We start from the raw sequence: 12,183 nt of genomic DNA on the forward strand, positions 1-12,183 counted from the left end.
CCCAGCTAGCGGATGGCGCGCGAACTGAAAGAACGTGACGTACCTGAAGCAATTAGTGTTGTCAGCAATGCAGATAAAATCCAGCCCGTTCCCATGGTTTGGTCAATTCTCAAGTTAAACATCTGTTGAAAAAAAAAAATCATACATTACACATCATTAGAGGCAGAAACGAATTCTAATAATAATAGAGGGTTGCAGGCGCCAATAAATAACTTTTCTCGTTAAAATATCAAATACTATTTTGTTGATAAAAACTGAATTTGTTGAAGAGCAGCTTAATGAAGATATTTTGGTCTAATTAGACCTATCGTTACGCCAATCATGTCAGATTGCTCAGAAAGGTATTTGCTTGAGGTTATTGAGGTAAATGCCATTACATTTGTATTGATTCATTCCTTTCCTTTTGGGGGGTTTCTGTTTACAATCTCTTCATTGTTTTCTCGACACTTTCAACAACAAAAAGTTGACTTGTTTGCCGGATTGCATTGGTTTTTTTCCCTCTGTGCTGGCCTGGTGATATGAAATTGAACAATGTACATGCATTGTTACAACTGATAATGTAGTAACCTACAGATAATTTATCAAACATTGGCTGATATTGTATCACTATCCGATAATGTAGCAAAAAATTATTGATAATGTAGTCAAGTTTGCATCCGATAATGTATCGCGTGTGGACGAATAATGTTATTACCAAAATAATGTATCCGATAATGTATCACCGCAACACGGATACTGTATCAACCGATAATGTATCAGTATGGGAAAAGGTACATAACAATGTTTGTTTATGTCCTATTGTTCGCACGGGCTAAATCATCGTTACACTCACAACATTCAAACACATCTCAAATGGAAAACAACAATACGTCGTTTACTGTCTTTTTTATCAGGAGCGGGGTCAGGAAGCTTTGTGGAGGGGGGGGGGGTTCAGGCCCGTGAGTTTTGTTTAATGAGCAAAACAGTGCTGAAACGAAGACTTTTTTCTGGACACTTAGGCTCTCTGTAAAATACAGAAGTGTAGAAAGGAGGGGGCGGGGTGCTGGGACCATTCTTCCAATGGGGTCGTCGTCCGACGATCATGAACACTCTAAAAACATAATGCATAAAAACCCTAACTCCCGCTGGCTACGCCTCCGTGTCAGATTGTTGCGGACAGAAGGGCATAGAGGTAGTAAATATTGGTATCATCAGGCGCGGATCAAGAAGGGGGGGGGGGATCTAACCCCCCCAGCTCCGACTCCTTCTCCCGACCCGGGAATTCGCAACAGCAACGGAAGACCCCAGCAACGGCACCGCGACTTGACTTGTCCCCAACCCGAAGCTTGGCTTCTTGCAACTTGGCAACAGCACCTGAACTAGTTCCTACTGCCCTGACGTCATCTTGCGAACTCCCTAGATGATCGTAGGACCCCACACTATAACATGCTAATTCGCGCACATCCTTTGCAATACGCGATGCTGATTGGTCAATGCACACCTTGAATTTTTTAATCTCCTGATCACGCAGTACAATTCATTGCTAATTGGTCCATGCGCACCCAAGTATTATAAACATGTATGCACCAAATGTCCTCAATCACGCGCATGAACAATTCCCAGGACTTGGACTCCTACATACGGAAGCGTGGAAAGGCCTAAAGAAAATTAAGAAAAGTGTAGTTCCTATCTCGCCCCGGCGAATTACTATCACGCCGCGGCGAGTTACTATTTCGCCGCAAAATTCATTAATGACTGATTGATTGAGAAAAAAAATTGAATACACGACTGTAAACTACTAAAGAGTAGGCCTAACGCATGAGCTGTTACAAAGTGCAAAAGGTTTCTGAACTCTGTTACAGCAAAACAAATTGTAAAAAAAAATGATAAATTTCAACAGAGATTTTTTCTTCGAAATTAACTGTATTCTAGATTTGGTGGTTATTGCCACTTCGTGAGCAGCGATGAAATGCGGCTGCTACGTTGGCGAACTGTGGAATCCAATTTTGAAATGCTTGCAACTAATTCTAGCCAAAATTAATATTCAATGTGATCAGTTGTTTTGATTACCACCGAATACCAACACACGTACAGGTCCCACTTGACTTGGGTTTGGAGCCATTGTTTTTGTTCTGATTTGTTCTCCTTCCTCTGCTACTCTGTTCCCCCAAATCCCTCAGACTTTGTACATGTTTCATTCTGGGTGTCACTGTTGAACTTCATCATACTTCAATCTTAATCAAACTTGGCACAGACTCAAAACCCACAATGAACTCTTGCATGGACAAGTGCTGTCATTTTGGCGTCATCCATATATCTTGCCGCCATTGAAGACATAAAAAAATGTATTTGATTACCAACGAAATAAAGAGTTACACGGACGGAATCGTGTTTCGTGATGAAAAGGGTGTTCATGGTTTTCACTGTTTTCTGTTACTGTGTACTGTACTGTCGACTAAGGTGAACATTCAACCGGCTAGGATGCAAGCGTTTCTCTTTGGATTTCGTCTATTGTTATTATAAAAAAAGAAGAACAAGACGAAAAACTAATATATGCGCCTTTAAAACACCGCTGCTAAAAAACAACACAGCTGCACCATTTTCATTCTTGCTCAGCATGGTCAGGTATTATAGGCTTAATCTGTTGATTTAATGTTATTGAATTAAAATAAGCTTGAAATGATCGTGGTCTATCCACAATTACATTTCAACAATGCGGTATAATTGTGTTCAATTGAAGATTTCAAATGTGGGTGCACACAGATGCCACGGGCATTAGCTGGGCGTAGTTACATGGGGGGGGGGGCGTGGGCAGGGATAAGTTGTTGCAGTCAACGCATTCAGAAATGAAGGTCCAAGCAATGAACCGAGATTTGCAAAGTAAGATTATACCCCATGCCATCCCCACCCCCTCCTTTACCTCTCCCTTAGCATCTTTTATCTTTCATGGGGGTAGTCCTCACGGCAAGAATAATATTTTTCAGGGCTCAGAGCTAGAAATGTGTAACATCATATTTGTGTCACAAAACATTTGGTTTCTTTCGTTCGATGTCTTCAAAACCGAACACCTTCCGGAATTCTAAACAAACCGTAATGGAGGTGGGCGTACGGACAGTACATCTTTATATCCAGAATCATGTTCCTAAATCTATTGTGGTTTTTTTAACTGCCCGAAAATATCTTTAAAAAAAATACGAACTAGTCGTTTATTAAATGATATTGTCACCTGGCACTGGAAACAAGTCCAAAATAATAATGGAATTCATCAGCACCTCTACCAAAAGTGACTAACAAAATATAAGCTTCTTTGACTCACCGTTTTGGGTCGCCGAGAATCCAGCGAGCCCTCCCCGGGTTGAATCCGCGTTCATCCGGCAGACAGTTTGCTGACACAAACCACAAAGCTGCGTAGATATACAAGATCTGTCCTGGAATTCGCAACGGAGATTGATACCGACCAGCGCCCACTGTCTAGATTCCCCCGGATAAACACTGAAGGAGGCTGGGCTTTAATTACGGCGACTTGCTTCATATTGACCTTTTTGTTCAATTTACAGTGTTTTGGATAGTTTCCATGGTTTCGAAGCAAGGGTTATATCACCACAATAATATTGATAATGGTAAGTGAATCGCGTGGTGGTCCTATTGTGATTGGTTTCCTGTTGCGGCGCAGCTATTTTGTGCTTAATTAATCAACTAGCTCGCACAGACTTGTTCTGAAGTCGATAAACGCCTAGAGTTACTCCGTACGTCGGCGCAACGCAACCAGAAATGCCAAATGAACAAACTTAAACCAAGTACCGACTTGAAATCACTCTAACTCCTCATAGTCCAGGCAAGTACTTCAGTGTTTAAAGTGAACCTCACACAAATTGCAACAGAATTGTTTTCACTGCAGTAAATTTTTTAAGATCCTCAGAATGAAACGCTAAAAGTCCTGAACAATCCAAGTGGTGGAAATATGCCTAATTTGTATAAATCGTTAATACCTGCCGTGTTATGCTCCCATATTTGGGTATAGACCGGATGATTATGAGGACATTATAAAGATCCAAAACGGCGACCATTATACCCTCAAGTTGCGCTCATTTACCTTTTTCTCATAATAATTATCAAGTTGTCTCGCTAAAGGTCAGTATTGACGAGCTTGCAACAGTTACCCTAACAGCAATAAATAGGATCGGAGACATGTAGGCCGGGAGCTAGGTGGAGTTTAATTAACAACTGGAGCTCAAAAGGTTTGATGCTACCAGGCCATTGTACGTCAGGGGAGGGGGGGGGTAGTTCTGAAATGGCCATTCTTAATTTGCCCTAGGTCGAATGGGGGTCAGGGGACTAAGGTCAAATGTTCAAAATGTCGAGTTTATTCAACATGTTGCACAAAAGTGCCGTTTCTGGATAAAAGTGTTGAGATAGACCCCATGATACCAAAAACTACTTAAGAACTGGAAAAAATCGGATAAAGTTGACTGAGAATGATTTAAAGATTGTATTTATATATATTTGTACACGTATATATCCTGGTCGATAGGGGAGTTTCTTAGGCCCCTCACTTTTGCTCAAATTTGAGATAAGAGCATTCAATTTGGCTTGCAGAGCCAAAACGGCCTGAGAATCATGTTTAGAGGTGGACCCATTTTCAATCTTGCCGATTTGGTGGGGAGCTTAATTTTAAATAAAAGGGGTGAAAGGAATAAAAACTCAGAAAAACTGTGTTAAACATTCACTTTCCTTCTTTTCCCACGCCTTGAAAAAGACGCCTTGAAATAAACTCGCTATCAGGGGCGTCGCCAGGATTTCTTCAGGGGGGGGGAAGCAATTTTTTCCCCCAAAATACCTTAAATGTTTCATTATATTCTTAGTTGATCATTTTTCCGAGCGTTCTCCCTCCCTTTTCCTTTTCCCTTGTTTTCGTTGGGGGGGGGGGGGGGGGAGAGTGCCCCCTTGCCCCCTACTGGCGACGCCCAAGCTCGCTATAACAATATTGCACTCCTCGTAGCTCTTTCTTATATTCTTGTATCTCCGTCGAAGCCATCCAATAGTCTATACATATCAATGTTATAAGTATATTACATGTCCATGCAATATGATCGGACTCAATGAATTCAAAGTCACCAAATATATTTTGGAGTTACAAGCCCATATTGTGCACATCGATTGTCATCACGAGTTGTTATATATCGAAAGGTCTTGTGCCTAACGCAGCGCCACCACTTGATGTTATATTATAAAAAAAACAAGCCAACAACATTCCTGACAATATTTAGGAAAGTCGGCAGAAGCATACGGAAATTTCAAAGCAATGCGACGCATATACAACACCATACTTTTGGTCAAGTTTCATTTCCTCCTTGTGGATACGTCCAACCAATACAGAAAACACCACGTGGCTATAACATTGCTGCACATTATCTTGCCTCCGTTTCCACCATTTTCGTAAACGTCTTTACGAATTGTCACAAACATTTTTTAGAGTGCATTTACTGACGACGGCAGAGCGTTTGCTCAATTTTGGTAAAATATTTTTGGTTAATTTTCGGGGACCGACAGACCGACCGAGCGACCGACACACAAGTGACTTGTAGAAGCTCCTGCCAGAGTAAAAAAAAAAGAAAAGAAAAGAAAGAAAAAAAAAAAAAAAAAAAGAGTTTTCGGGCCACTTCTGTTTTCAAATGTTTAAGTTGTTCGTACGTTAAAGAACCGGCATATATAGCTAGGCTTTTTACAACTGGACATACTTGTCATAATGATGAGAGTAAAACATCCGTCACAATTTTGAAAGGGCAAAATGTCTTAAAAATTGAGCTTTGGAAAGTCATTTGTTTTGTTCTAATCATGTTAAATGTAAATGGAATATATTATGCTATGAAAATGTTAAACACGCTGTCTGCTATTTTTTGTAATAACCACCAATTTTATTATCCACAATACCAAGTTACATGTAATATAATAATTTCTACAATAGGGCAACTTCCAATAGACTTTTGCACAAACCTAAAAAGTTACCTAACCCAATTTTTTATTTTTTGGAACGTGTGTTTTTTTTTTTTATTTTTTTTTATCCCGGGGATAACATTTTATTTCTCTTCAATCAGCTCTCATCCATTGACAAATAAATACAGTACTGGCTAGGATACAGATCTAATCAATAACAACTTAAACAAAAGGGATTACTCCTGACGCAATAAAGAATAATTTGCCCATTTTGAACAAAATTTCTGTACAACTCCATTAACAGCAGACATATATTTTTCACAGATATAGTACCTCCTCAGATCTTTTTTAAAAGCTAAAAAAGATGGACGTTTGTCACTCATTTGCATTTTGTAAATGTGAAATCGACAAATTAAAATAATAAGATTGAGACATTTGAATCTACTATCAATAATACCAAACAAAAGAAGCTCATTGTCTACCACAAAACTAATATTAGTCTTGTCCTTGATCCAGTCTATAATTGAATTCCAGAAGGAAGTGACATGACGGCAATTACAAAAGAGGTGAATAAGGGTTTCTTCTTCGTCTTTACAGAAAGTACAAACATTGGAACCTAACTTGTTAACTTTAAATAAAAACGAATTAGTGCCCAATATTCTGTGGATTAAACGGTACTGGAACCATTTAAGCTTCGAATCAACCGTACAATTAAAGGGTACATTAAATATCTGAGACCATTTACCAAAATTGTAATTGATTTGTAGTTTCCCTTCCCATTTGTCGACAAACTTTCTAACGACTTTTTTAGATGAGATAAAAATATCATACAATCTGCGAGAACCCTTTTTATCGCTTAAAAGAACGTTTGGTTAAAAAAACCCAAGTTTACCTTAATTCCTTTCTCCACAAAATTCGGTATTTTTACTAATTGGACCACGAGGAATCGATCTAGAATTCCTTGCCCTAAGGGTCGTTTTAACAATAGGATGACACCAATTTGTCCCCCCAATAAGGCGTGTCGCCCTAATCCAGACGCGACTTAAAAAAAAAACGGTCGCCCGTTTGCGAAATTCTGTAGAATATTGCTACAAAGTACCATAGTTTTAACGTCCATTGATATTTTGACAATTAGATTACGTAAAATGTGACCAAAACCTAAAACAACAAGATATTTCTTTTGACAGTTGTCCAATCATTTTACTTTTCCACTATAAATGCGAACACGCAGCACTACATTTTGATATAGGCCTATAACAACATCTCAGTGATGATGTAAAATACTATGTTTAATTACGTGCCTATAACTCACAAATACCACTGGCAACTTGAGACTGTTTTTAATGGATGTGTTCACATTGACAGTAAAAGTTACTAGGAAAAATTAAACACGCTGTCCATTATGCAGTACAATTTCCAACAGTACTATTATTCAAAATATCCAAAACATTCACCAAATTGCAACAAACTAAAATATTTTCTTAATCAATATTTTTACACACCCGATTCAGCAGAATGCACGTTGATGATATGAAAGTATGTGTATTTTTTTATATTTTTTTATAGATCACCCAGTTTAACATTTTTATGTAGCTCTTGTGATTCCTCACGTGACTGGCTTTACTGAGTCGGATCCCGTATAATGTAAAATAACTACCCTATTAATAATTATAGATATTTAAATATACAGTTAAACATTAAACACAATGTATATTAAAGTGATATCACTACTGTTGCTCACAACATCAAATACCATTTGGTTACTAATTAGAATACATTACATGTTTTTCTGAACCACAACTGTTTCAAAAGGATGAAGGCGTTCAACTTTAGATGCCGTTTTCTCCGATAGCTAGTTTTTACTGGTATATATGAGTGCTCCTTCGTGGTGTCACTGACGAAATGAGAAACTTTCGCTTCCCCTCCGCTGACTTTTCATTTGTAACCATAGTATTATTTTTAACTGTAACTGTTACTGTTAATTACGTCAGTATGACGTAGCCCTTTCAGACAAAATGTAGGCCTATATCAAATGAAAGATATTTCCATGCTCTATTGATTACCCGAAAAACATCTGAATTTGACATTTTGACCCATTTTCTGCCCTAACGACTTTCTTCCACGCACCTGACAATTTAGACTTTATGTAATTTTTGCTCTTGTCGAGGAAAGTTTAATTTTAATTGCATTTCTAGATCGACAATACTCCAAATTGAGGCCTGGCGCCCCCCCCCCCATATCCCCAAATTTAATCGTTGTCTTTCAATATGACAGATTCTTCCCATCACCGGTTACGGTCGGCGTCGTGTCATCATTTCGGACTCTTTAAGAGAGACCTGTTTACCCTTCCAAGTGACCCACTGTATCCCCATGTAATCATCGACTGTTGCGTTGTTGTAGTACAAGCCGTTCAGGTTGCTAGTGAAGTAGTCGCTGATGGCGCTATCGCAACTCTTGTACCACCAGCCTCCCTGAAATTTCTCAGCGCATTTTTCACCGTTGGTCTGGTCGTGGTCTTTGTCTGGAGTTGAGAAGTCTCCAGAACTATGACGCCCGAGTGAATCGCGTGTAACTGTGTGCATAAGAGAAGAGGTATTGTCAGACCTTGTATAAGTACATTAATGGATGACGAATACTGCATGGACATTTGCACGAACGGATTACTTATCAAACGACATTGAAACAGATTCCTTTCCTTTTGTTATTTCTTTTAGGTACCGTCTCCTTTCGTTATTTTTCGTTTGTAAACATGGCCATCGGTATTCGTTCACGGGAAAGTTACCTCATGGTATGCATCATGGGCATGACACTAACTGCTATAACTGTCAACGGTGTATTCGACCCACTTCAAGATTTACCCATCAACCGGAAATTTTTGACGATTTTCCGGTAAACATTCCAAAAACTGTTTTTGTGACGACACTGATTTTGGACATAATGATTTCATTGTATGCTAGACAAGCTGCCGAATAAAACATTCATTCGGTATTGGGTACAGATAGATACCTGCATTGCCTGCAGATTAAACTTTTTTTTTAGTAATAAGATTTAAAGACCTCAGTTAAACCAGAATTGTCTTATACTACAAAAACAGCGTGATCGAGCCCTCAAATAATTCATGGGACATTGTCTGTATAGTTGTGAATAGGTTTTGTGTCTGAAGACAACAACGGATCACGAAATGCAGCCTTTGCAGTGGAGCCATTTCTTTAAATTTGAAAATAAAATACATCTTTTGGTGTTTGATTTATTTCAGTATACATTATACTTGTACCTATTTTATTTCCAGTTTGATGACGTTTAATCAGTCACAATATGCAAAGTAAATATTGATTTAGTTTAAGAGAGGATACATGATCCTCCGTTTCAATTGGTTTGTTGACGTCACAAAATTAGTATCTTATTGTGAACGTATTGTACCGGATGCTATTATTTATGCTACGAATATATGAACTAAACACGAATTTTTAATTAAAAAAAATAAATAAAAAATGATAATTTTCTAAAATTTCAAAAACTTCCGGTCTACTGAAGTCATGATTCTGAAACCTTGCAAAGTCATTTGTGGTTGTCCAAATAATATCTAGGGGCAATTTGGTACCATTTTGACCATTAGTTTTTCAATCAAAAAGTTCCACCGTCTTTGATGTGCCGCTAGAGGGTGCCCTTTCGGATGATGATGTCATCCTGCTTTTTTATGTTTCACATTCCCCACTAAACACTGCCATAATTTTTGTGTCTGTAGTAGTCGCTCAAAATTTAATAACTGACGAAGTCATCATAACGCCACACTTGTATGCACACTTCTGTACCAGGGTTGATGTTCATACCAATTTTGAAATTCAAGCGTTGTTTCGTTTGCAAGTAAAGCCGCGGATAATTATTGTGAAGAAAAAAAACGCAAACAAGAGTACGAAAGAACGAAAGAAAGAAGATAAAACCGAAGGGTAAATTTGTGTGTAGCCCCATCACCCAATGTTGGCCATTTTAAAACGATGATCAGATTTGCCCAATCACCCACAAGCCTTTAAAATCTCGAAGACCACACCTTGTGGCGTGGTTGCCGGTGTAGATCTCGAGGGGATGGTCAAAGAGACTGCAGTTGGGGAGAGTGTGGAAAGGCGGATGAATGTGTCTTCTTCTGTAATAATACGAAATGTATTCAGCCATTCGGCATTTGAATACATATATGACCATAACAGGATCTGCGATGAAGAAAATTTTACATACTTTTGCAGCCGATGAGTTCCATACGCATTGACGGCCAATGGTTGTATGCAGTCGGCCTGATGCAGATAAAGCGAGCTCGGATCGGCTGGTCAAACATGCTGGTGACCGGGGTGGTTTGATCTCGGTTGCCTGGGAATGTCTGTGAAATACATATAATGTAAATAAAAACAATGCAGTCAACAATATTACCAAGTCCTTTTTACTGCACCAATTATTGTTTTCCTCCACTACTTGCACTGTCCTATTCTTTACTGTTTTAGGCAATTTTTATTAGGACACGAATAGAATGTTGATATTGTAGCGGGATCCTACTGGGCTCTTGTCCGCTAAATCCGGCCAAACGCAAGAAAAGGGGACAGACAGACGGGATTTCTAACTCTGAAGGAACTTCATTTATTTCGCCAAGCGGACTCTGCAGGCAACTTGCCACACCGCTACCAGAACTGCAACTGATCAATTCACAGCATAGACATACACACAATCTGAACAAATGTATACAAATGTAGCAACTAGAAAGTTCTTCCCGCGCAATTGAACAAAAGAACCCCACTTAAGCAACCTATTTTGTAGAGCCTATTTCCGGAGCGCGCGCCAGCAAGACCCAAAACCAGGTCAGGTGCGCGCCGCCGCAGCCCCTCCGCCGGAGCACCAGCGCCAGAAAGCAATGACAACAAAAGTGTGCATAGACTGTCCGTTACACTACCCCATCCTTAAATTGGGCCTATTCTCCTGAATAGGGGCACATATACAACACATTTTACATGAACTTTTTTTTTCTTTAACCCAACATTGGGTGTCCTCAAAGGATGTGGAGCAACGTTGATCTGGTCCCCAAAATGGTTACTCAGATCAAACGTTAATCCAGCAATCCATGATGACTACCTGTTCAACAGGGAAAACATTTTAGAAACAACATGAGAAATCAAACACTTTACTTTGTTTATCAATGGGTGTCCTCAATGGAAGTTGATCAGCGTTGATTCTAGTCCCCAGACTAGTGCACAGATTCAAACAATGATACAACAAACCGTGACGACTACGTTTTTTTTCTTGTCCACTTCACTTGGAAACTGTCCTTTATGTCCTAACTATTTCACAAAACAATGTCCATCCAAGAGAGAACTTCTCTCCAGTCTCTGTCTGTGTTGCACTTCGAAAGCTTTAGTGTCTTCAGCCAAGTACACAGGTCACATCGCTGTACTCCTTGCACCTGGTCGTTGACTCCCCAACCTTGCTTTGGCCCCGTTGTCTTCCGTGGTTTCTGTCCACGCACTGTTGTCTTCTCCGACAGCCTTGTCTTCCGTGGTGCACCCCGCACCGGCGGATTCCCTGTCTTCTTCGGCGACCTCATCTTCTGTGGTGCACCCTGCACCGGCGGATTCCCAGCCTTTGATGCTCCCTGCATCAACGGGTATCCTGTCTTCTGTGGTAGTCCCTGTACCTTCGGCCTCGTCTTCTTTGATGCGTCCTGCATCGCCGGATCCGCAGTCTGTTGGCTTACCGTTCTTGTCCCTGTCACGTGCACTTGTGGTCTGAAAGTCAATGTCGTTGCTTGCTCCAGCGGGGCTGCTTTCGCCGGGGGATAGTGCCGCTCCGGCTCGGTTGCCGTCACCTGAACATGAAGGTCAGTGTCTTGTGGTCGATTGTCCGTGGTCTGAGTTGCTGTCCCGGCAGTACGGCGGTCGATGATTTCAGCGTGCTCCGGCTGATCGACATGCACCAGCGGAGCCGTCCACAACGGTGGATCAGTGTGCATCGATGGAAATGTCCGCAACGATGGAGCTATCGATGTGCAGCTAAAGTTCTCCGCAGCAGTTGGATCAGGACTGGAAAAGTCGGTGCATCCACGAACCTCGATCCGATGGACAGCCGCCATGCTCGCCAGTATCACGGGACGGGGATCCACGTCAACAGCAGGGCTATCATCGCTCGCAGCGGCCTCAGTACTCGTGGTCTCCCCATTCACGCGACAACCCGGCCTAACATCAACTTCTGTCCCCGGACCGCTGAACAGGCTTGGTCTTCATCCTGATACGCACT

The sequence above is a fragment of the Patiria miniata genome, unplaced genomic scaffold (assembly GCF_015706575.1).
Source record: "Patiria miniata isolate m_02_andy unplaced genomic scaffold, ASM1570657v1 HiC_scaffold_3, whole genome shotgun sequence".
Classification (NCBI taxonomy): Eukaryota; Metazoa; Echinodermata; class Asteroidea; order Valvatida; family Asterinidae; genus Patiria; species Patiria miniata.